The 23,843-nt window shown below is 44.6% G+C and overlaps 1 long non-coding RNA gene across 2 annotated transcripts; it reads right to left on the reverse strand.

Moving 5' to 3' along the window:
• Positions 1-1,134: 1,134 nt before the first annotated feature.
• Positions 1,135-21,631, reverse strand: LOC116785089. 2 transcript variants are annotated; one of them, XR_004356374.1, is made up of 8 exons: positions 21,517-21,631; positions 18,390-18,565; positions 8,902-8,988; positions 5,924-6,002; positions 5,227-5,418; positions 3,721-3,841; positions 2,409-2,508; positions 1,135-1,329 (listed from the first exon to the last, which is right to left on the reverse strand). It is a non-coding gene; the product is annotated as an uncharacterized LOC116785089 (long non-coding RNA). The 2 variants fall into 2 exon arrangements; XR_004356375.1 differs by lacking the exon at positions 5,924-6,002.
• Between the last annotated feature and the right edge of the window lie 2,212 nt (positions 21,632-23,843).

The raw sequence follows: 23,843 nt of genomic DNA on the forward strand, positions 1-23,843 counted from the left end.
AAAAACACATCCCCCACATCCCCCCCCCATCGCATACACACATCACACACGTCTCACACGTCATATCCACACGCATCCCATACACACATCCCACAAACACATATCCCACCCCCAACATGTCACAAACACACATCACACACCCCACACACACACATCCCACACCCCCCCACACGTCATATCTACACACATCCCACACACACATCCCAAACCCCCCCCCACACACGTCATATCCACACACATCCCATACACGCATCCCGCACACACGTCTCACACACACATCACACAAACACACGTCCCACACAAGTCATATCCACACACACACCACCCCCCCACACATCCCATACACACGTCCAACACACACACATTTCCCCCCCACATCACACAGACACAACCCACACACGTCACACACATCCCACACACGTCACTCACCCCCACACACATCCCAGACATATCCCACACACACATCACACAAACACATCCCACAGACACACGTCACACACACATCGCATACACATCAAAAAACACGTCTCACTCACACACACATCCCCCCCCACACACATCCCATACACACACATTCTACACACACACACACACATTCCCCCCCCCCACATCACATGCAGACACAACCCACACAGACACCTCCCACACATGTCCCCCCCCCCACACATCCCCCCAACACGTCTCTCTCACACACACACACACCCCCACACGTCCCACACAGACACACATCCCCCCAAACACATATCCCACACAGACATCCCACACACATGTACACGTCCCACACACATCACCCCCCCCACACACACACCGTACACACACACACACACACTCTCATCACCTCCACAGTGGTTCCTTCTCTCCTGGGAAGGATCCAGTGCCGGCAGTTGGGGAGGAGCTGCAGGGTCCAGTTGTCACCTCGTGGTGCAACTCCAGGGGGGCAACAAGTGTGTTACGCACACATCCCCAAAATGTCTTTATTTCACACCCCCCCAAATTGTCTTTATTTCATACACACCCCCCAAAATGTCTTTATTTCACCCCCCAAATTGTCTTTATTTCACACACACCCCCCAAAATGTCTTTATTTCACACACACATCCCCAACTTGTCTTTATTTCACCCCCCCAAATTGTCTTCATTTCACCCCCCCCCCAAAATGTCTTTATTTCACTCCCCCAAATTGTCTTTATTTCACACCCCCACCACCCTGCCTTTATCCCCCTCTCTCCCGTGTCCCTGGGCTGTGCCCGAGGTTCATTCCCTGCTCTCTCTCCCGCCGGGTGTTCGATGGAGCTGCTTTGGCCCAGTCCTGTGCTGTTCAAACCGGGGCTGCAAAGGGAGAAAACACTGAGAAAATTCCGGGCTCTTCCCTTCCCAAATTTCAGGCCTGGCCGTTTGGGCAGGAGGGGGAGGTTCTGACCACACCCACTGCTGAATCCACCCGGGGTCCCCAGGAAAGCTGGGAGCCTTTCCCGAGCAGGAGGGGGGCACTCTGCAGCTTTCTGGAATTGGATGAGCAAAGGATCATGGTTTTAAGCCCATTTTGCTTTTAAATACATACATTTGGCTAAATTTCTCTCCATGAAGTGCCTTGGAATACTTTTCCAGCAGTCTGGGTTCCAGCCTTGCCTCCCACCCCCTGCTTTCCACACACGGTGCTACGACTCTGGGCCCAGGAGGGCTGAGCCACCCCCTGCTCCAGCTGGACTGACCCCATCCCTGGGCTCTGCCTGGCCTTTAATACCTCCCCAGGGAATTCCAACAGCATTCCGTGCTGCCAGAGGGACCAGCTGATGGCACTGCCCCTCCTGGGCAGGGGGCACACAGGGTTTGCACACCCGGGCACACTCACCTCCACACCCACACCGAGGCTCATTCCCGCAGAGCTCCTGCCCTCAGCTCTTCCTGGGAAAATGTGCTTTACAGGGAGCTACTTCCACAGGCAGTGGCCAGCCAGAACCTTGGAAAAAGCCCCTAAGGAGCCCTGTTTCCCGTTCTGGAGGGGCTCCCTGGAATGTCCCTGGAGGGCCCTTGGGCTCCTCTCCCCATCCTGCTGCCCCCGGAGCCCCTCGGCCCAGCCCGGGCACTGGGGCAGCTGAACTGAGCCCGGAGCTGCCCCGGGGGGGACTGGGACCACAGACATTCCCAAAAGGAAAGGAAAGTCACTCTCCACTTGTTACAACCTTCTGCCAGAACCAAAACCCCCAGGGACAGTGGACTTGGAAAAAGCAAGTTGAGCTTTTTCCACGGAAACTGTTCAGAAAGGAACAGCAAACGTGGGCAATGTCAAAACTGGCATTTAAGCCACTTAAAATTCCTGGGGTGGAACCACTACCAGATTTTTAAATTACCTTTCTTTGTTAATTAAAATAAATAAAGGCTAAAACAAACCATGTAGACTTACTTACATTTAGTCTTCGCAAAGCAATGCTAAATAGTGCTTTAGTCCCAGTTCAGGACAACAGGGTCTGAGCTCTGGAACCTTCCTGCCAGGCCACTCTGCTGCCACTGCATGGAAAAGTAGCGAAAACATCCCGTTAAAGGAGTGGATCCCTGCTTGTTTGACACACAAAGTGCTTCAGCAACCTCAAAAATCACCTTTTTTACAGCTGAATTTATTAATGCCTTATATGACTGCACAGCAGAGCAGTTGGGCACACACAGAGCAGTCCCTGTGCAGTCTGTTTTTAGGGAAACCTCTGGGATCCAATCCTGTTCTGTCGCGTGGTGACATCAGTGAGCTCCTCACTGAGCTCTAATCAATCATCTTTGCCTTCCTTCCACAGTGATTGTATCCCAAATAACTGCAGTTGTGTGGCAGAATTCATTAATTAATTAATCAAGTGATGTGAAAAGTACCTTAAAGCAATAGTGTGTGTCAGGCAAACACAGTCTCTGTTTCTCTGCTCTGGCTTCACGTATGAAGTGTTCCAAGGAACGCTGTATTAAACTGTAAACTAAAACATTAATGCATGAATTTATATTTTCAATGGTCAAGGTGCCATTAAAGGAAAATCTCTGTCTCAAATAAATTTGGATACAAGTTTTCCATGTCCAGTTCTTAAATCCAAATAGCAAGTTGATCTGGAAAGACTCCTGGGACTTGCTTTACAATTCCCTTCCAAGCAGAAAATGGCCCCAAACATTGTGTCAAAACCCAAAGAAACCAAGACCCCTCAGACTTACTGGGAGCTGGAGCTGCCCCACCTGGTTGCAGTGCCGGGAGAGGAGGAGCCGGGAGGAGCCGAGGGACAGGGCTGGCACCGCCTGGAGCCACCCCACCACCTCCCAACAAACACAAAGGGTTAGAGCTGCCTCAGACACCAGATACCCAGGGCACATTCTGTCTAGAAGCTTTATTGAGACTCGGGGTTCTGGGGGTGGGTTTTTTTGCGGTTTTGTTGGTTTTTTACATCTCACAATGCATTCCACAGACTTAGTTCAGTACAGCTCAAACTGCAAGTGAATAAATGTTCACTTCTCATTTCTTGCATAACAGGACAGGGCTTAAAAGTTTCCAAACAACATTTGCAGCATTAGATACTCGGTCCACAGATTATCAGAGTCTGAGAGCTGGAGAATTATTTGCTCAAGATCAACTACTGTACATTTGTGCAACAAAGTGGACACTCAATCCCACATTTATCTACAGGTCTCTAAGGTTTCTTCCCTTAGAAATGAGGCAAACTCAGAGAACCTTAAAAACACTACAAGGCTTACCTGAAACACGTCTAAAAAATCCATCAGAGGTTTTGAGGGCTCAACTGCATGTTTCCAAGTGCTTCACAAGGAGCATTCCTATGTCCCAGCTGTCCCAGCCTTATGGGCCTGTGATACAGACCTAAAAACCAAATTTAAATACATTTATATATTTATAAATTAAATTTTAAACTTCCTCATGTTGCAGCTTTAGGGGGGTATCTGCCCCTTGCAATAAGGCAGAGCAGGCTACTCCATTCAATCATCTGTTGCCCTGATTGCCAGGGCTTCAGATCCTGTCAGTACAGGCAAAAGCAGAGGATGGATTGGACTTGCCTCTCACTGTCCAAAGAATTTAACACACAGATTTGTCATCTGACTGAGGAGCTGAGCATTATCTTCACCTGGATGCTACACCCCCCCTCACACACATATTTATGTTTATAGAGATTTCCTGAGCTCTGCTTCTTTAGACTCTCATGCAAAAAAAGAAAAAAAAAAAAAGGTGTTTTTTCATATAAAAGCTACAGATAAAGTGAAAGACTTGTATGGTACCAGCAAAGTGGTTTAGGTAGTCATGACAACCATGTCAGTGCTTATAAAACTTCCCTTCTTCTTAATCTCTTTTGCAGTTCAGATAACACACATGTGAGCTGTAAAAACGAGGATCTGAGCTCCAGCCATGGAATGAGAAGCAGAATGTCCATAACACCAAAGCAGGGGGAGTTGAGACACTGGCAGTTCTCTGGGGTCAGGAATAACAAGTTTTGTCCAGTTCCCAGAGGGGTCCCCAGTGTGTCCAGGCTTGAGAGAGACCAACAGCCTTGTCCCAGATTCCCCCAGGGAAGGAGGGAGAGGGTTAACCCTGATTTTAAGGGAAGAGGATCAGACACTAAACACACATATTATAAAGGCAGTCAAATTCCCATGTGTTTATTATTTCCTTCATCATCTGAGGGCTCTGCTGCTCCAGTCCCACCACAAGGGACTCCTCCTGTAGGATTTGTGGGTCCCCAAGAATCAACATCCACATTTTTCTTTCAATCTCCTCTGCTCATTGCTTTGTCACTTGGTTTCCAATGTGGAAATTTAAAACCCCTCTCAGCTTTAGCATTCAGAGGTGGAAACCCAAGCACAGCAGAAATAAATACCCCTCTGCAGCCAGGGAGGAGTGAAGGATTTGCTTCCAGCAAAAAGGGAGCGACTGCTGTCAATGAGACAAACCAGCACCTCCCCAATCAAGTGATAAACTCACGAAAATGGCAAAGCTTTAAAGACCCAAACCTGCCAAGAGTCATGTGGAGCTTCAAAGGGAAAAACAAGGTTGGCATCTGGAATAGCTGCATTTACTTCCACGTACCATTATTACTGTTAAGAAGAAGTTACTGATAAAAAAATAACTCAGACTTGTCTTTTATAATGAAATAACTCTGGTCAGCAGGTGCATTTTTTCTCCTTTCTCTCAGCTGTGAAGAATAATTGTGCCATGTGTAAGAATGCCCATGTTTTATATGATACTGAACTTACAAGGTCTCCATCAGCAGTGCTGGGGAAAGAGCTCCATCTTCTGGGAGACAGCCCTGCGGTGGCCAGGGAGGGACAGTCCCCTCGTGTCCCTTCTCCAGGAACACCCAGCAGATCCCAGGGGCTTCTCAGAGACGTTTCCCAGCGCAGGACAGTTCCTTTCAGAAATCCATCCCTGCTTTGCAAGTGACAGGGCTGTTAGAGCAAAGAAAAGGGGCTGAGTAAATCAAGATTTCCCAGCTGATCCACTGCAATAAAAGCATCTCAAAACCACCAGTGGGCACAGCAAAAACACCTGAGTTACACAAATCCATGGTCAAACCAGTATAAAATACAAACATCCTTGGGATAGTCTTTGCCACAAGCAAGTTCCAGAGTTCACATGATGGGAATCAGGGATAAAATACAAAAATATTTACCAAGGTTAACACAGAACAGGAAATACCCGAGACATCTTCTCCAACAGGTAAAGACTGGAAGCTACCTACAGTTCTACAAAGTGGGAATTTTGGAAATGTCCCATGGTTTGGGATATCAGTTTTAACAGTGTCTAAGTGGCAGTTTGGGATGGAAGCTTTGCTTTTCTTTTGAACTCCAAAGCATCCACGTGGTGAATTTTCCCATTCCCATCATCCCAAGTGCATCTGTCCCTGCCCTGGTGATGCCAAGGAACCCCCTTGGATAGGAATTAGTGACTTACAGCTGTGTCCTTCCATCAGATTCTGCTTCAGCCATGGAAAGCTGACAAAGTCCAATAAGCAAAGAGCTGAATCACCTTCCTGTGAACATTAATGCCAATAGCTGAGAACTTTCTGTTAATTATGTACAAATCCATGACTTTATTCTTAGTCCTGAATAAAGGACTGACTTTATTCAGTCCTTTTTGTGCAGATTTGACAGCACTGCCATAACCACCTCCTTCTTTAGGTTCCTGGGACTTGCTCATTAACTACAGAAAGATCTGGAGTTATCTTCAAGGAGAACTGATCCTATTAAATGTCTCCACCTTCTTTTTGTTCTTGTGGAAATAATGAGCCTGAAATGAATCCAATGCAGAGCAAGTCCCCTGGTTGGTCCCAGGGAGCTGTGCACCGTGTTCCTGCACTGACCTGGAGGGAGGGAACTCCTACCAGGCAGCAGATGAGGACAAACAATTCTCGGAGGAAGGCATCTGACACCAGCTTTCCCACCTGAGGACCACAGGTGTTATCATCTTGTATTTTGGTTATGGGAAGTTCCAGATGACTATGGGAGCTGCTCCCTCTGTCCAGAGCTGGAGGACAAGGAGGCAAAAAGCCTGGAATACCTGCCAGGCCCCTTGGAAATCGCAGTCCGGGGTTAAGCTCTCTCTGCAAAGGCAGGGAGAGGTCAGACCTGTCTGGCTTACCATCCCAAAATAACTTTTTGCCAAGCTTTAATCAATGAATATCAAAAGACTTGCTGATCCAGACTATAAAACACAGTTTCAGCTCCTCATCTGCAGTGCAGTCAGTTCTCTGGGACACGGATCCACAGGGAAACCCCCACTCCAGCTCCAACAGAATGTCCATAACTAGCAGACCCCTCTAACAGGGATTTCATCAGCACTCCATGGCAACGCTGAGGCGGCTTTGCTGTTCCTACAAGTCACAGATTCGCAGGAGGAGGCAACAGTTGGCTTTGCCTGTTTATTATCCAGGAGGGCAAAGATAAGGAAACAAAAAGAAGAGAATTCCCAGCTCTTCTAGGGCAGCTGCTTTACTGCCCTGAGACTCCGCTGCAGGATTTTCCTGCACCTTTTCCCAGCACAACTTCTTGGACAAATCATCCCCTGGATGCTGCATTTAATGCAGTATCATTTAATGGAACGCTTGGGATGGTGTTGCACAACGAGTGATCAGACACAGAGCTTTAAAAGTGACAACTCTCCCCATCCCCAGGGATTTAAGGCAGAATTCTCTTCCTCTCTCCAAGGCCAAACATCTCAATGACCTTTTTCTCCCTGCTGGTTCCTGTGTTGTCCTTGGCTGGGGGTGTCCTGGTCAAGCACAGCGTTACCTGCAGCCACACTTCCAACAGTGTGTGCCAGGCCTCTCCCCTTCTCCAGAGGGAATTCCCACCTGGAGCTGTTCTCTGCCAAGGGAACTGCTCAGGGGCCTCTCAGAAAGCTTTGCTGCCTGTTTGCTCCGTGGTGTAAATGACGTGGAGCACACAAAGCACTCGGAGCCACAGGCTGGATGCCAGCAGGGAATAAGTGCCCAGCACATCAGGAGGGAATACCTGAGGAGAGCTGAGCCAACGCCCTGCCGAGAAGATCCAGCCCTGTTTTCTTCCCCTCAGCTCCTGCATCCATTCATTACTCCACAGACGTTCGAGTCAGGTGGTCAACGATGAATAAAAATTCCAATATTTCCCTTACAGTTGCAAGTGCTGCAAGGCCCGAGCAGCTGATTGCAAAACAAGGAATTAATGTTAAGGCAGAGAGGCAGCTCCACGTTGCTGCTGTGTCAGACACCCACCAAGCGCCGTGGGAAGCACGAGGTGTCCTGGAACTCCTTGGCACAAACCCCACGTGGGCAGGAGGGAGGCAGCCCCCCCCTGGCTCCAAGGTGTCCCTGACATGTGGTGCATTTTTGCCTCGTCTGGGAGTAATTTTATTGCCTCTTTTTGCAGAGCTGTTCTTTTTTCAGTGAGACTTCAGAGGAGTGATAATTAATTTTAAAATAACCACGGGCTCCTTTTCAACTTTTCCACACTACCAGGAGAGGCCCCCACTGGAGCACATCCACAGCCAACTCTAATTAGGCACCGGCTCGCTTTCCCAACCTCCAAACAGGCCTTTCCTCAGAGGATGGAAAATTTAATCAACTCCAAGGTCCCACGTAGGTCAGAATTTCTTTTAGATGCTGCCTCTGCATTTCACATCCCACAGGGACAGGATAAAGGTGCTCACACTTCCTTTTTATAGGGACAACAGAAGTGCTGAAAGGGGAAACCGAGGCACAGAGAGGAGACTTGACCTGCCCAAAATGTAGAGCCTGAACACACAAAATACAGACTATGAATCTTCTGGCCCAATGTTTGCTTCCTCTGAATCCCCAAGGATCTGAAGAGAGAATTACATGGTTTTCTACTTTTCTGAGGAAACAGTTGACTTCAAACCTCTGGGACACATCAGGAAGGTTTGACCAAAATCAGGAAGCCTGACCAAAACCTGAAGTGCCTGAAATACAAGGCTTTGGAATAGAATTCCAGATGACTCAATGCTCTGGGTCATGCCCTGACCACTAAAAATCCTGGAAAATTCACACCTATGACACCTTCAAAACCACAACTATTATTGACAACTTTGCAAAATCCAGATCACAGAATGGGCAGGAATGCCACACACTGGTTAATTCATTCTTTTTAAAGACTCTTGGAAAATCAGCTCCCTCAGTCACTGCCCTATAGTGCCAAGCATCCTTTTTAGACCTTCTACTGCTGGACAAGGGTTTCCCAGTGGGAATTAAATCCAGAGGTGAAAGTGCACTGCAGTTTGCAGCCCCACCATCAGGTGTTCACGTGGGAGAGAGACATGGAGCAGAGTCTGCCTCTGGAAGGGAAACCAGGTGGAAAAGGCACCACAGCAGGTCCAGGGAAATCTCAGCAGAGAAGAACAGTGCAGTATGATCCCATCCCCTCACTTAACATTCCTACCTGCTCGTTGGACCAAACTGAAATTCCAGGCAGGGATGTTTTACAGCAGTAATTTCAAATATGGGTTGTTTCACTCCTATCTCGATTCTGTGGGAAGTAAACAGATTAAAGGTTATTTTCACCCCCTACCTTCATTCTGGTGTATGTGAAGCAACTGCAGGGCCAAGGGCTGAGCCCCACTGCTCCTGTTTAACATTTTAGGGGAGATCAGACTGTTCAAAGGTAACATGGTTTGAGGGTCACTGCCCTCCCCCTGAAACCTTTATCTGTACACACGTTTCTCCAAGGCAGAGCAAATAAAACCTCTGTGTCAAACAGCTCAGCGTCAAAAGCCCGGTGAGTCATATCCTATAAACTACAGACATTCCCAGGAGCTTTGGGGGACTGGAGCAGGAGCAGCATGCAAACAATAAAGCAGAAAAAACACCCAGGGAAATGCTAATTACAAGGGATCTTTTCTGGGCTAGAATGTAGTTTTATTTCCATATATGTGTAAATAGTCTACATGAGCATCACAGACAAATCCACCTCAACAAATCCACAGGATGAAATGCAGTTTGTGTTATAAAAAAAAGAAAAAAGAAGAAAAAAAGAATATTGTCCCAATCTGATGTTCTGTGTTGGTGCCACTTACCTTCTAAGAATAAATGGTGCTATGAAAAGCATTTTAAAAAGCTACAACTGGCAATTTAACAGCTAAAACCTGGCATTTTAAAAGCTGAATTGGCAGGATATGAAGTTTCCCCAGGTAGCCTGAAAGACCCTTGTCTTGTGAGACTTTTGGTTGACTAACAAAAAGTTTTGGTAGAAGAACCACAGATTTTGCATGGAAGAAAAGAGAGAAATGAACAGATGTGGATCCCACTGGAAATGGGAAGTTATCACTTGTTCCAGCTTTTCACAACTCCATGAAAACAACCCCCCAGGAACTCAGGCGACTTCTGCAACTGCAAACTCAAAGTCAAATGCTAATTCATCTCTAAACAAAGCTGATTAAATACTATTAGGTCGATTTGCAAACCAGCTTCCAAGGTGCATAATGAGCGAGGTGGCTGTGCCACATGTGTATTTTTAGCTGTCCTGTGTGTCACCTTTCCCACACCACAGCACACAGTCCTGACTGTCACCTCAGAGCTCCTGTGCTTTTATCCTGCACTCCTGGGCACTGCAGAGCTGAAGGAACATGGATCCACTGGACAGCTGAGGCTGGACAGGACCTCAGCAGTAACCTGGTCCTGTCTCCTCCCCAGAAATCCCCCCCCCACCTTTACAGGCAAGGCCTGTGTTTGGGACAGAGGCAACCACCTAGGAAAACCCTCTATAAAAAACAAGGTGCAGCAGTTCTCGTTCTGCAAACTGAGTGTAAATCCAGGCTGATTTTACTGACTTCAGTGAAATCCTTGTAAAATGTTACAGACACAGGTGAAAAGCCTGAGGATGGATGGGACACCAAAGTGCTGCAATGCTGGATGGAAGAAAAGTCCAGCAACAGGATTGGGTTTGTGTTTTTTTTTTAAAATCCCGATACAGAAAAGTACTTCAAAGAATAAACTCTATAGACACTTCAAGCATTCAAGTGATTAAGTCTCATGAAAACCAGTGCAACTAAGGATATAAGACATGTGTTTTAAAGCACAAGAGTAAATTTTTTCCTAGAATTGGCTTTAATCCCTGTTATTTTTTTTTCCTATTACAGTTTTCCAGCTGTTGTCATTTTGGCCCCATCTCTTCCAGGGTTTGCCTTACACAGTCTCAGGAACATTTCTTTAATACCAGCACATGGACATTCATTGTTCCATAAAAGTTTTCTTAGGTTTAAAAATTGCATTTTTTTGATTCTAAGGAAAGGCAGAAGTCCCTCAAAACCTCCCATATATGCTTTCAAAAGTGAGGGGGAAGATGAAAAAAAAAAACCCCAAGGAAATAAAGTGATGTGTGGTTAGGGATGGGAAGAGCTGAATCCTCCTCTCATGAGCTGAGCCTAAAGCTCTGCTCACAGTGACATTACACAGATGGCCAAGTTGCCAATTACAGCCCAATTAATCTTCACTTATCCCAGTAGGAATTAAATGATTCCAGGTGTGCTTTACACAGGATTTCAGTAGCTCAGTGCTGATCCCACAACAGAAAAACTACTTAATGCAGGTTATTCACCCAGTGTGGGAGACAGAGACACCCAAAACTCCTGAGGAGGCTGCAGGGAGTGAAGATACACCCTTTGCCTCCAGACATTTGTAACTGAGGGATGGAGCCTTTACATCTTTACTGGGAATTATAATTCCCCACAGACATGGGAGTTTGATTTCCCCAACAGCTCTCTGTCCTCTCAGCCCAGTTGTGCAATCTCCTCTCCCTGCAAGCAGTTTGTGCTCATGGAACTTTCCTCCAGTTCTTCACAGTCTTGACAGTAAAGTTTGTGACTAATAATTAAAGGCTAATGTTTGTCCTCTTCCCAAACTACTGAATTACAGCCACCCTCTGTTTCCATTCCTTTGAAGTTCATTTAAAAAAAAAAAAAAAGACTTAAAATCAGCAAGGTTCCCTATGTTCCACGTGCTTTGGGATAAACAAGAGATAAGACAAGAAAAGTGCATTTATCTGATTTAAAAAAAACATATACACTTGCCAAGCAGTTTTGACTGCTACAGCTGTTCTAAGCCCAAATGCTACAGAGAGCCTCCAAGAATCAAACTAATTATTTCCTCCAGTTTAAGTGCATTTAAGGTGTGGCAGTTCCAAGGAATTAAGTCAAAGTAGGTCAGCTGAGCTATTGAGAAAGACACCAAACCACAGAGCTGCATGGAATGGCAGAATGATCCTGCTCTCCTGCCACCTGAACACTCAGTGTCCCTCTGCATCCCCAGGTACTTACAAACCCCTCACATCTGTGAAAGGGTCACAGCCAGTACTGTTTGAGAGCTTGGATTGTGGGTTATCCCACAGAATTCCAACACTTCACCTGGCAGTGACTTGTTCTCCTGACACCCCCCCCAGGTTTCCACGTCCTCCAGTTTATCCCAAACCATCTGCTGGTCACATGCTCCAACTAAACCAAATTTACTGTCCCAGTTCTCTTTGGAATCCATGGCTCTGCCATTTTGTAGCTGCTGTGCTCAGCTCTGAAGCATTTCCTTGGGGTGCAAACCCCCAGCCTGAATTCAGAGCCTTGGCTCTGATGTAGGGAAATGCCACAGCAGAGGCAGAGCAAAGAAGAAAGGTGTTGTTTTAAAATAGGGGCCAAACCCTTCTTTCACATCTGCTGCCACCTCTGTGCCACGAGGAGGTTCTTCACCCAAACCACTGCACTGACCTGCAAACCTTTACTGGTTGGATTTAACAGAGCAGCTCTTTAAAACCATCCATGAGGGTCTTAATGTTTTTGAAAGGAACCCCTTCATGCAGCATGAACTGAAAGCACCCAAAACATCAGCAACAGCTCCTTGGCCAGATCCGTGGGTTTCTCCTGGAATTCGTTCCCATGTACTCAGTCCTGATGTCCTCATTTCCATACTGTGGGCAAACTGAACCTCAGGCCCTTCCAGGAATATTTACATCTTGCATCCTGTCACGTTCACTTCAAGTGGTTCCCAACAGCACTTTGCAAAACGACACTTTATGGCATCATCTAAAACCACTCTGAAAACAAATGAGAGCCCCAAAGTTTCCCAGCAAGGGTCTGTCTAAAGGCCATCCCTCACCAACATTCACCTCTTAAACCTGCACTCGAGCTCTGGCTCAGCTCAGGGAGAGTTTTAGGAAATAAAACAAGAATCCAAACAAACCCAAACTGCTGCACACTCCTTAAGCAAGAACATCTCGCTGTTTCCTGAAGTGTCCCTGATATATTTTCCCCCAAAGTCTCCTTTATCACTCGTTGCTGCTTCATTTCCTGCTCTTGCTGCCCTGAAAGGTCTTTTCTTGGTGTAATTCAACAGTAAAAGACTAAAACCAAGCAGGTAAATCAAAGGCACGTGACATTCATTATAGTAATCTTTCCCTCATATCCTCCCATGTAACAAAAACCTTGGCAAAGTCTGGGAAAAAAAAAAAATCCACTCTGCAGTTAATTTCCTTTTTTTTTTTTTTTTTTTTTTTAATACTTGTGATATGTCTCAGTTAGGAAAAAAACCCTTTAAATGCCAAAGTATCCTGATGGAGAATTTGGATTTTGGGCTTGAGACGAGCATGTGGGGATGGCAGAATGGTGTCAGTGTGATGCCAGGCTGGGATGAACCGGATACAGCAACTTAGAGATGCAGATTGTCAAATTTCCAAAGGCTCCTTTGATCAAAGAGTTTTCCCAGCACAGCTTTTAATCCCTTCAAACCTGAATAAAGGTGAGAGCTGGTACCTCAGAAAGCAGCTTGTTACATCCTGGCACCCAGCCTGTCCTTTGGTGCTTTCAAGAGGCAGGATAATGTATCCTAAAAAGGGTTTAATTTCTGAAAAACAGATTAAAAAGAGCCCTTTCCCCTGCTATTTTTCAGACTCAGAAGGCCTGGCATCAAGTCTGGTGTAGCACAGAATTACTCCTGCTCTGAATGACCTTTGCCAGGGCTGTAAATTTGCTGCTTTTTCAGGAATTAAACAGTTTCTAGGGCACATGGAAAAATCAGACAGGTCTTCAATGCCAAACTCACAACAACCACCTCCTTCCTGATGCCCAGTCTTTGTGACATCCCATGTAATGTCATCTGGGTTAAACCCATTCATCTGGAATTTCTCATGCATGTCTCTGCTTTGACTGAAGACATTTAAATCAGATTTGATATTTAGGCAAATTAATTGTTAAACAGCACTTGAAACATGTCGAGTTTTACAATTTTAATGCTGCTAAAAAAGCTCATTGCAGCAGCAGCTGGTGTCAGCCTCTCTAAATGTACTTTACAGGAGAGAGATGGATTTATATAATTGACTTTAAGCACCTTTGGACAGTTGGATCAGTTGCTAAGAAAACCCGTAGTGGACTCAAGCAATGCTTATTAGCTAATGTTAATCATATTAACTAATTGTGAGGGGGTGGAATGGGGGGGCCAACATCCACTCCCAGGCAGAGCTTAGGTGCTCCACTTCTTGCAACTCCCCAAATTAAAGTTCCCACAAATACAAAGTGGAAATAATTGTGTGAACACAGAGCAGGATTTTTAGCAGGTTGTTTAGAAATGGAAATATGTGGCTGAACAACATGCCTTAGGGGCATGCCCCTATTAAATGGGGTTTCCAGATCTCTCTCCTGCAGGGGTACAGTTTGGAACTTGGTCCCTCTGCAAGGGTATAATTAAATATTCCTTCTCCTTTGTGTTAATCTGACCCGTTGGAAAAGAGTTATTTATTTCCTAGAGCACAGAGCTGCCCCCTCTGCAGATCCTGCCTGTAAAGAGCTCTGAGAGCACCCAACCACAACTGCTTTAATTATTATTTTATATTATTACATTATGTTACTCCCCAGGCCCCACTGTAAGATGCACCAACCTCCTCCTTCATCAAGTGATGCTGCACGAGCACAAACCTGACAGCAGAGCTGACTGGTTTGGTGGATCTCAGGAGGGAAAGGCCATGAGGAATTCAGAGGGATGTCTGGAAAAGCAAGGGAATTTTGGCCCTGGAGACAGAGCTGTGAGCAAGGTCACACCCATGGAAGTGGCTCTGGGTGCCAGTGCCAGCAGGAAGGTGCTGCTGTTAATGGAAAGGGTGGTTGGGTCTGTACAAACTCCATGGCCTCGACTGATTGTCAGGAGCATTTGCCTGGGTATGTGTGCAACAGGAAAAGAATCCAAAGAAACCTCTCCTGTCTCCAGAAATGGGTCTGTCTGAGCATCCAGCCTGGACTGCGTCCAATTCAACAGCCAAAGGTTTGGGAAGTTCAGGCAGTGCTGACTTGTGTAGTTCCATGTTCAGGCAGAAGGGAGAGAAAATGGTCTGGGGGTGAAAATTTCAGGTGAAGTTCAGGCAGTTTATTTAATCTTAAACTACTCAAACTCGAAGATCCATAAAATCCCCTCCTAAAACTTATTCTAATATTTGCATTGCTGTGTGGGGAGTAATTACCAGAGCACATTTATCTGAGGTTAATTGGTCATCTAGACCATGCCCTGCTGCATGTTAATTATCCTGCCTGCCTGGAATATGGTAAAAAATTAAATAATGAGAAAGGATTCACTTCTCCCTGTTAATGCAACATGTCCTGCTCTATTCCAGGATATCAGGGGTCCCATTTATGTGCCTGAGCAGGATGGAAGTGGATGCACAATGAAGTGGCTGCATTAATGAAGTTGAATCAGGCTTTAAGCCTTAGTTAGCACAAGGATATTAATCCATCATTACAGCAAAGTGTTTTACATAGACCTCATAGACCCCCTGAAAACAGACTTTTCACATGTCAGGAAACATCTTTGGCCATAAAAAAATGAGTCAAAACCAACGTGGCTCAAAAATTGTTCAGAAATAACTATTTTCCAATGCTCCTATTTTTGGTATTTCTTGTTGAAAAAGCTGCAGCTCAGACTTAATAGAGAACAGGTTAATAAACAGTCATTGATGCAATGAGGATTTCCCCATCCACAGAAAGAAATTCTCACCCAGAAAGTCCCATTACCACACTGAATTTTCATTGAGAACCTGGTCTAGAGCTATCCAAAATTAATAACAACTTACGATAATGACAGGTCTTAAATTATCCTGAGCTTTGTGATCCAAGGGCAGGTCATTTGCAACCAGATAAATATTAACTCGGCGGCACCAGCACCTAAAAGAACCTTCTTTCTTCAAGTGACTTTTAAATGCCTAAATTTTCACAATGGAAATTTTTTTTCATTCATTTTTTGTCCCTTTTCCCTTTAAATTGAGCCCCACTTTCCATTTAAAAGCACCTGTGGCAGAAAATGTCACAAAAAATAACATATTACAGCCACAGCCTCAGCCACACTAAGTAAGAAGAGCCTCCAGAAGTCAAAAGTTATGTCTATTTATACCAACCTAGAAGGAAATTTTATTTTCTCCTCTGTGTTATTAAATCAGATAATCCAAAAGGATTTTGCTGGAGTGCAAAGCTCTTATTGTGCCTTTTGCACTCTGTTGGCTGCATAGGACACGTGGAAATGAAATTGGAAGCTATCTCCTGCAACATCTAAACCCTGCAGAAACCAAGTTTACTGTTGTTTTGTTTAAAGCCAATTTACACCAACACATCCTCAACTGCTGGATAAGGTGCTAATTACAAAGTTCAGCTCCCCCTGTTAAATTCACCCGTTTTTCTCAGCAGAATTATCTTCCAATATTGATTTTGTTTGGTCAACCCACAAAAAGAATCATGGGCTCAGCAAATATATCATAACCTGTATATTGCTTAAGTAACCCCAAGTTTATGAGTGATGAGGGAAACCAGAATTGGGTGAAACTCAGCAGGACAAGGCACAAACTCAGGCTCAGGCAGCAGCAAAGTGTTCTGGTGTAACTGTGTCAAATGAACTCACTGAACGCCCACCCAGGTGATCTCAGGCTAAGTTCCCACACAGTGACAAAAAGGAGGAATTAAAGCTATGGGAGTCATTTTCAACCTGCAAGCTGCTGGACAAGGGCCTAATTACCTCATTTGAGAGGCTGAGCAAAGGCTACCAGAGCTGTAACAGAAAGGCAAACTGGTTTGAAAAGGATTACCAGGGTAATTGGGGAACAGAAGGAAACCAGGAACTGAGAGACTTTGGCTTGATTAGCCAAAATAAAAAAGAACAGAATTGCCACTCTAAGTGTGACTGAGGGAAGAGGAGGGAAAACAGCTCCACAAGCTCAAGTGGGAGAGCTACAAAACTTCCCAGGATTGAACGCTCCTACAGAAGTCAGACTGGGAAAAACCCAACTCAGCAAACCCAGCCTCCTGCCCTGAACTGCTGGTACAAATGGGATGGGTGCCCCTCCTGCAGCAGCGGGAAAGGGGCTGTGCTGATCCAGCCCCTCGGACTCGGATCAGAAGGACAGGCAGCTCCCGGGAAGCAGCAGCGACACACGCCCAGAGCAGGGAGGAGCAGCAGACACAGTTCTGCACTAGCAAAATGCCTTCAGTGCCATCAATGCCAGTCTCCAGTTTTCCCTATGACCAGGCCTGTATTTGCAGAGCATTCCAATCTCCCACTCTCAGTATTTCAGGATGACAGAGGCTGAGCTTGCAGCAGGAAACTACTGCACGGTTGATCAGTGCCCTGAGAAATGATTCCTGAGTCACACCTTCCCACCTGCTCCTTGAAAACCCACCCTGCACATGGGCCATCAGTTCCCAGGGGTTCACTGGGAACAGGCTCTGTTTGGGCAGGATGAATAGAACAGCAAGAAGTCACAGAATCCCAGGATATGCTGAGTTGGAAGGGACCCACAAGGATCATCCAGTCCAGCCCTCAGCCCTGCACAGGCCCATCCCAGCGGTCACACCCTGTCCCTGAGAGGATCAGCCAAACAATCCCTGAGCTCTGGCAGCCTTGGAGCTGTAATTTTTAAGGACACTTGAAAAGCACCAGTAGAGGAGGCCCAACACCATTTTATCCAGGCATTTGCAGGCACTCTGTGCCCACCTGAGTGGTTACCACCTTCACCATCCCCTTGCCTGTCTTTTTAAGGGTTGTGAGCGTTATTTTCCGTAAAAGTGTTCCCAAGGTCACTCCAAGCACTGCCCAGGTGAAGTGACTGCTTTGGTTGTCCTTGGCTTGGCTCTCAGGTGGCAGCCCATGAGAATTAAACACAGATCTTTGTTCTTGCTTTCTGAAGGAGCAGAATGGATTTTTCCCAGGAACAACCCTCTTTAATCAATTTTCCCCTGCTATGAACAAGTTTTCAGGCCCTATTAAACCAGCAAATGCAGCTTTGGGCACACCAGCCTTTCTTCTGGCTGAGCAGGCAAGAGCAAACTTCAAGGAAAATGCAGGTTAGACACAGTTACTATCAACTAATGATGTCAACAAATTATACAACTGCCCCTGGAAAAATAAGGGAACAACAACAAACCCAGTTACAAATGACAATGGCAATCACAGGCTCCTTCCTGCTGTAATTCCTCTCCTCTCCAGGGATATGAGCAAAGTAAACCAAAAAGCACCTTTTCTTCCTCCTTTTCTGCCAGAAGACCTTCATCTCATTCCCAGCTAATTGAAAGGATGGGACCCATTGGCACTAAAATTACCATTATTAATTACCATAATAATTACTTGTAATTATCCTGACTCCAGTGACCACATTTTTCAGTCCTTTATAATGTAAATGTCTCACAATCCCATAGGATTGTGGGAAACCAAACCAAACTAGCAGTGTTGTGAATTACCTAGGAACAATTCCTACAGCAAAATCAGTCCTTGAGGGAAACAGCTAATTATTAATTACATTTATCAGGCACTTGGAATGCTCTGCAGTCACTCCCCACTCCCTGATGTGCCAGGTTCTGCCAAGTGCCAAGGCATTCCATGCTCTGATGTAAATCCATATGGATGTGTAATATCCACACTCACCCCAGCCTGGTTCATCCTGGAGGGAATTCCACTCATTTCCTAAGCGGTTGGGAAAGTGCAGCACTCCCTGGAAGATCATGGTCGACATTTCCTTTGATCTCACCCAAGTTCAGGGATGTCCTTCATTCCCAACATCCAGCTGAGCCCGTTTGTTTGACCAGCTCAATGTCCAGGGCCTACAGGGACACCAGGATGAAGACAATGACAACCTTGCAGAACTCTCAGGCTATTTAAGAACTGTTTTTTGAGTAAAAAAAAAAAAAAAGAAATCTTAAACTCATTAACAGGGTCTAGATTATTTTTTTCTTTTTTTTGTAAAAAAATTTCATTTTAAACATCCTGCAAAAGATTCAGTGGCAAACACCAAACTCAGCTTCCTCAGACTGGTGCAAAAAAACCAACACCATGAAGATTTACTCAGCAAACTACACATGAAGCTTCATTTCTTTGCAGTTGTTTCAGGGCACATGATGTAACTGCCACAGACTAAGACACAACCCAGAGCATCTCCCTGAAGGATTTATTTCTAGCATTATCAGGCCAGGAAGTTAAACAGAAAGAACCAAGTTAAAGAGCTCTTTGACCCGGGGTCGGGCAAACCCCATTAATTTTCACTGTCCCGTTTACAGGGAGCAACTGCAACGGGCCAGAACATCTTGTTGTGTTTTGGAAGAACACGTGGCTGGAAAGGAACAGAGTCTAAACTGAACTAAGGAGGGATGCAAACAAGGCAGGAATTGGGAAACCCCCCCCCGGATCATCTGAGAAGCCTCAAGCATTTCTGATGTGTTTATAAAAAAGTCTCTGCAGTTTTAGATCCATTATTTTCACTGACATTCCTTAACGCAGCACCTTATTTTCTGCTCCCGTGTCGATAATTACATGTTGTCTAGTTAATGCTTATTAAAATAAGAATTTATTTCATAAATACTCAGTTATTTTGGCTACAAAACCAGAGGAAGGAAACAGAGAATGGGATGAAGGGGGGGGACACCAAGCCAGCAATTCTGCTGTCAGCTCATTTCTCTTTGCCAGCTTTTATCAACATGAGAATTCTTTACCTGAGCTCCAGGTTAAGATTATTTTGAAGAGTAATGAAGAAACTAATAAAAAATTAGATTCAGAGTTTAGTTTATGAGCAGATTAGGAACACTGCCTCCTCCTGGGAATCATAAATTACCTAAATCCCCAATTTTTTCACTGGACTTTGCCTGTATGGTGCCAAGCTCCCTGCAGGAGCATGTGAGGGGCTCCTGAGCAATTAGAACTTTAAAAATTGACATTAAACAGAGCTCAGGCTGTGCTGGTCAGGTGTGAACCTTCAAAGACAGAACCAGCCCCACGTTCTACCCGGGCTTGGGATGCCCGAGGAATATCTGAACATCTGCAGGGAAGTTTGTTTCCATGGATACTTCCACCTCTAACCCTGCAGTGTTCCAGTTAAAGTCCCTCTCGGGTTTGGCAGAGACTCAACATTTTGATGAAACTGAATTATTTTGCAAAAAATACAAATGAGGAAAAAAATTCGCTCAATGGGGCAAAGGGGAAAGAAGGAGAAGGAGAAAGATGCTTTTAATTGGACTAAAATTTCATACCCAGGAAATTTTAAAGTAAGGAATCTGGCAAGACAATACCTGATCAACGTGGAAAATGTTTAACTGTAAAGGAAACAAAGGGTGTAGACCTCAAGAGGAAAGAACAGATCCAGCAATGTTTGTTGTTATGTTGGCTGGGGCAATTTAATATCTTTATTAATGAACTGGAGGAAAAAATCCAACTGGATATTGATGAAACATAGAGATGATCCCAAACTATAAAGCATGGAAAAAAAATATCAGAAAGGGCATAATTTTGCTCAGACAAAGATGTGCATTAATTAGAACTGAGACTATAAATAAAAATTAGAGTTCTGATCATCTTTCTGTACGTAGGAGATTCCCAAGTGATTTCAATAACTAGATCTAAACTTTCAGGCAATATTTATTGCTAAAATCGAGATGTAAAGGAAACAAGGATTAGACACAGAGTGTGCTTTATGATACAGGCAATGAAATGAAGGAAAGAGGTTTTCCTGTGGTCAAGGTGGGCACAGAACTTGCAGAAATGGCTGTTAGACAAAAGAAATAAATAACTTTTACTGGCAGTAATTAGACAATGAAATAGCTGATGGAAATTCAGCAAAAAGATAGAAAAGCCAACCTTCAACAAAAGATTCTTCCATAAAGGAGGCGACTGCGTTTAGTCTTCTATTCAGGGGGCATTCCAAGCCTCCTATCAACCATTTAGAATTTTAATTTCACTGCCTGTCTAGTTCAAAGATGCCATTTTAGATTTTTTCTTCCTTTTTATTCTCATGCAATTGACCTTTTTACCATTAAGTGGAACAAACCTGCCAGAATCAGCTACAAGAGAAATCGGCTCTTCAGCCACTGCAAAAAAGGCAGAAACCATCTACAGTTAATTTACCACTGAAGTTACTCACATCTCACCTCATTTGGGTTTAAAAAAGGAAAACAATCACCTGCCTCCTTTAAAAACCACTGGATTAGCTCTCCAAATGTTGAATATGCAAAACTGCGTCATTTTTCAAAGTTGTCAAAATAGAAAATTGCTTTATGAGAGAGTCTGAACTGCAGCAAGACCTTCAAATCCTCATCCTGGCAGCTCCTCACTAAGGGGAAGCTTAAACATGTGAAAATACAGACAGGACGTGGCTCTGAGGCAGCTCTGCGGGTTCAAACTTAACTGGTCTCTCGTGGAAGGCCAAGAAGAGCAAATTTGCAATTTTACCTCATAAAGTACAATACAAAGTGCAGTTTTTATGATGGTCATGACTCAAAGGAAGCCAAGGCTTTTTATTTCTTTTTAAATAATGCATAAAACTAAGTAACCAACCCCAAGAAATCTGCTTGGGGTATAGATCAAATCCAGGCCATCTGTGCTGCCAGTGGAAATTCTGGGTGTTTGAAAACAGGGAAGTTTAACAGAAGCCATTTTGTGACTTGAACTATTGCTTCAAGGCTTTGATTAAAATACATCAGCCTTAAATTCCTGCTGTATTAAAATACCCCACGGGGGGTAAAAATACAAGTATCAACACATTTCAAATCACTGTTTGCTACTTTACCTGCTCACTTCCAGCCACGCACGCTGGGGTCACGTCTGTGCCATTGGAACCTGACCCACTGAGTTTCCAGGTCACTTCTGAAAACCAACCCCAAACCAACAAACCACTATAAATTACAGGAAGAAAATACCAAATTCTTTTCCCCAACGAATCCGAGTTTTCAAATATACAATTATATACAGTCTGAACTGCACCATTAGGCTTTTAGAAATTGCTCTGTTCGTTTGAACAAATCCCTTGGGCTCCTTTTGCTTTGTTATTTTTCCATCTTTATTGCCTGAAATGTATTTATTTTGTTTCATTACGTTGTGCTTTTCGTTGCCACTTCTGAGACAAGCAAACATATGGATTCTGTGCTTTGCCAGGGAATTTAGTCAGAGGGAAGCCATCAGCTGGGAGCACAGTGAACAAAATTGCCAGTGGGATGATGGATATCTCCTGACAAGCTAAAAAGCAGATGGCTTTTGTTTCTATTCCAACCCAGACAGCAGAGAAAACTCAAACTGCAATATTTTAAACCACTAAGGTTATTCTAAATAAATGTGATTTCTATTTGGATGATCAGCCCAGAAAAATCAGGCACTTTTTAAAACTGGGTTCATATACCTTTGAAAATAAAAATACTGCAGCATTTTAATTAAAAGGAATCAAAAGTATGTGTTACCCACTCCCTACTTTCTTCTTTTATTTTTTTTAAACAACAATCTAATAAGGAATCCTTAACTAAGAGGTGACCTCTTACCTCTAAAATCCCATCTCTAAATAGGATTATGAGCTCAAACATTTTCTTCACAGTTTCCTTCTTTGAAGAAACCTCTAAAGTTTTCAAATAATAGGATAACCTTAAAGGGCTTTGAACAACAAATGACAACTTGCCATGAAAAATAGGGGGGGAAATCACTAAAGTGCCTATTTTGTATAAAAGGTCAGTGCTTCTGATGTTTGCAGAGCAAAAGACACTGTTTTAGCCAAACAAATCCCGAAATTACTGAGGATTTCAAGGCCAAGGAATGTCTGCTCTGTCCAGTCAGAGCAGCAGGGAGCTGTAGTGTCCACATTCCACCTTTCCTGCAGCAGCTCCTGAATTAGTGTAGTGGGCCACGAAAAGCTCTTGAAGAGGTATCGGTGTCGGATATGGAAGGAATGTGGTGGAGCTGCCCATATATCCAACACTAACCAGCTCCACAAAAGCCTCTGGAGCAGACCAAGATTAGAACTTTTATATCCTCAAAGACACCTTTAAAAACAGAGCAGTTTGTGCTGGTTTCTAAATAAAATGGCAAAGAGCTCATTCCTGCTGCCACAGGAATTCCCTCTCCCTACAACATCCAGTTCCTGGTGGACACAGTTCGGGTGCCACTTTGGGACAACCCCACTGAGGTCTTTCCTCTTCTATATTTATGTTTCCACACATGACTCTGCACATTATGGGATCTCAGGGCTGTTCCTGCTCTCTAGAGACAGAAGAAAAGTGGTGAGGAAAGATAAATGTGCCAATTTTTCCGCTGTTTTATGACCCAAACTCCTTTCTCTGTGTCCTGTGGCACAATATTATCGACCTGATCTCTGCCCACGGAGCAGGTTTGGATCAGATTGTCTGTTCTCTTATCAGTCTTTGCTCTAATTTGCCTGGTTATTTGGAGCCCTTGTACTCACCATTCAACACACTCAAACTCAACTTGGCATAAATGGATTATTTATCAATTTATGATAACTGCTGGCAGCCAGGCAAATATCACTTGCTTATAAAATGCCTCCAAAACCCTGAGGAAAAAGTGGCTGGAGGGTGTTTCTGCATCCCTATGGAAAATAAGGGCTTTATTCCTGCATAGTTACAATTAGGGAAAGCTGGAAGTGCTTTGCACAGTTAGACCAAGCCCTGCAACTGCCTTAATTCCCACATGACCAGGCAGTAGCCCAGCGCTCACCACCCTGTGCCAAGGGCCAACGTCCTGATTTCCTTGCCAGCCTCAGCACCAAAGCAGGACAGGATTTGTTTTCCTTCACACTCACAGAAAACTGGCTTTGCAAGCTGCAGATTTAAACTTGTACAACCTTTTGAACCCACCCATGATGTCATGCAAAGCAACCAGACTTCCAGTGCACATGTTCTTCGGGGGATGCTTTCTAAAAAGAAGTTGATGTTTTTACTCCTAAACTCATCCATTCCCAGTTAATCAGAAGCATCTGAATCACTTCAGATGTGTAAATATCATTTAAATTATTATTGCCCCGTGTCCCTGTGCTCTGCAGGAGTTCTGTGTTTAACCAGGTGAGCACTGACAACACTGGAAATTTGGGGTTTGACACAATGTGAACAAAGAAAC

This window comes from Chiroxiphia lanceolata, chromosome 3, assembly GCF_009829145.1.
Source record: "Chiroxiphia lanceolata isolate bChiLan1 chromosome 3, bChiLan1.pri, whole genome shotgun sequence".
NCBI lineage: Eukaryota > Metazoa > Chordata > Aves > Passeriformes > Pipridae > Chiroxiphia > Chiroxiphia lanceolata.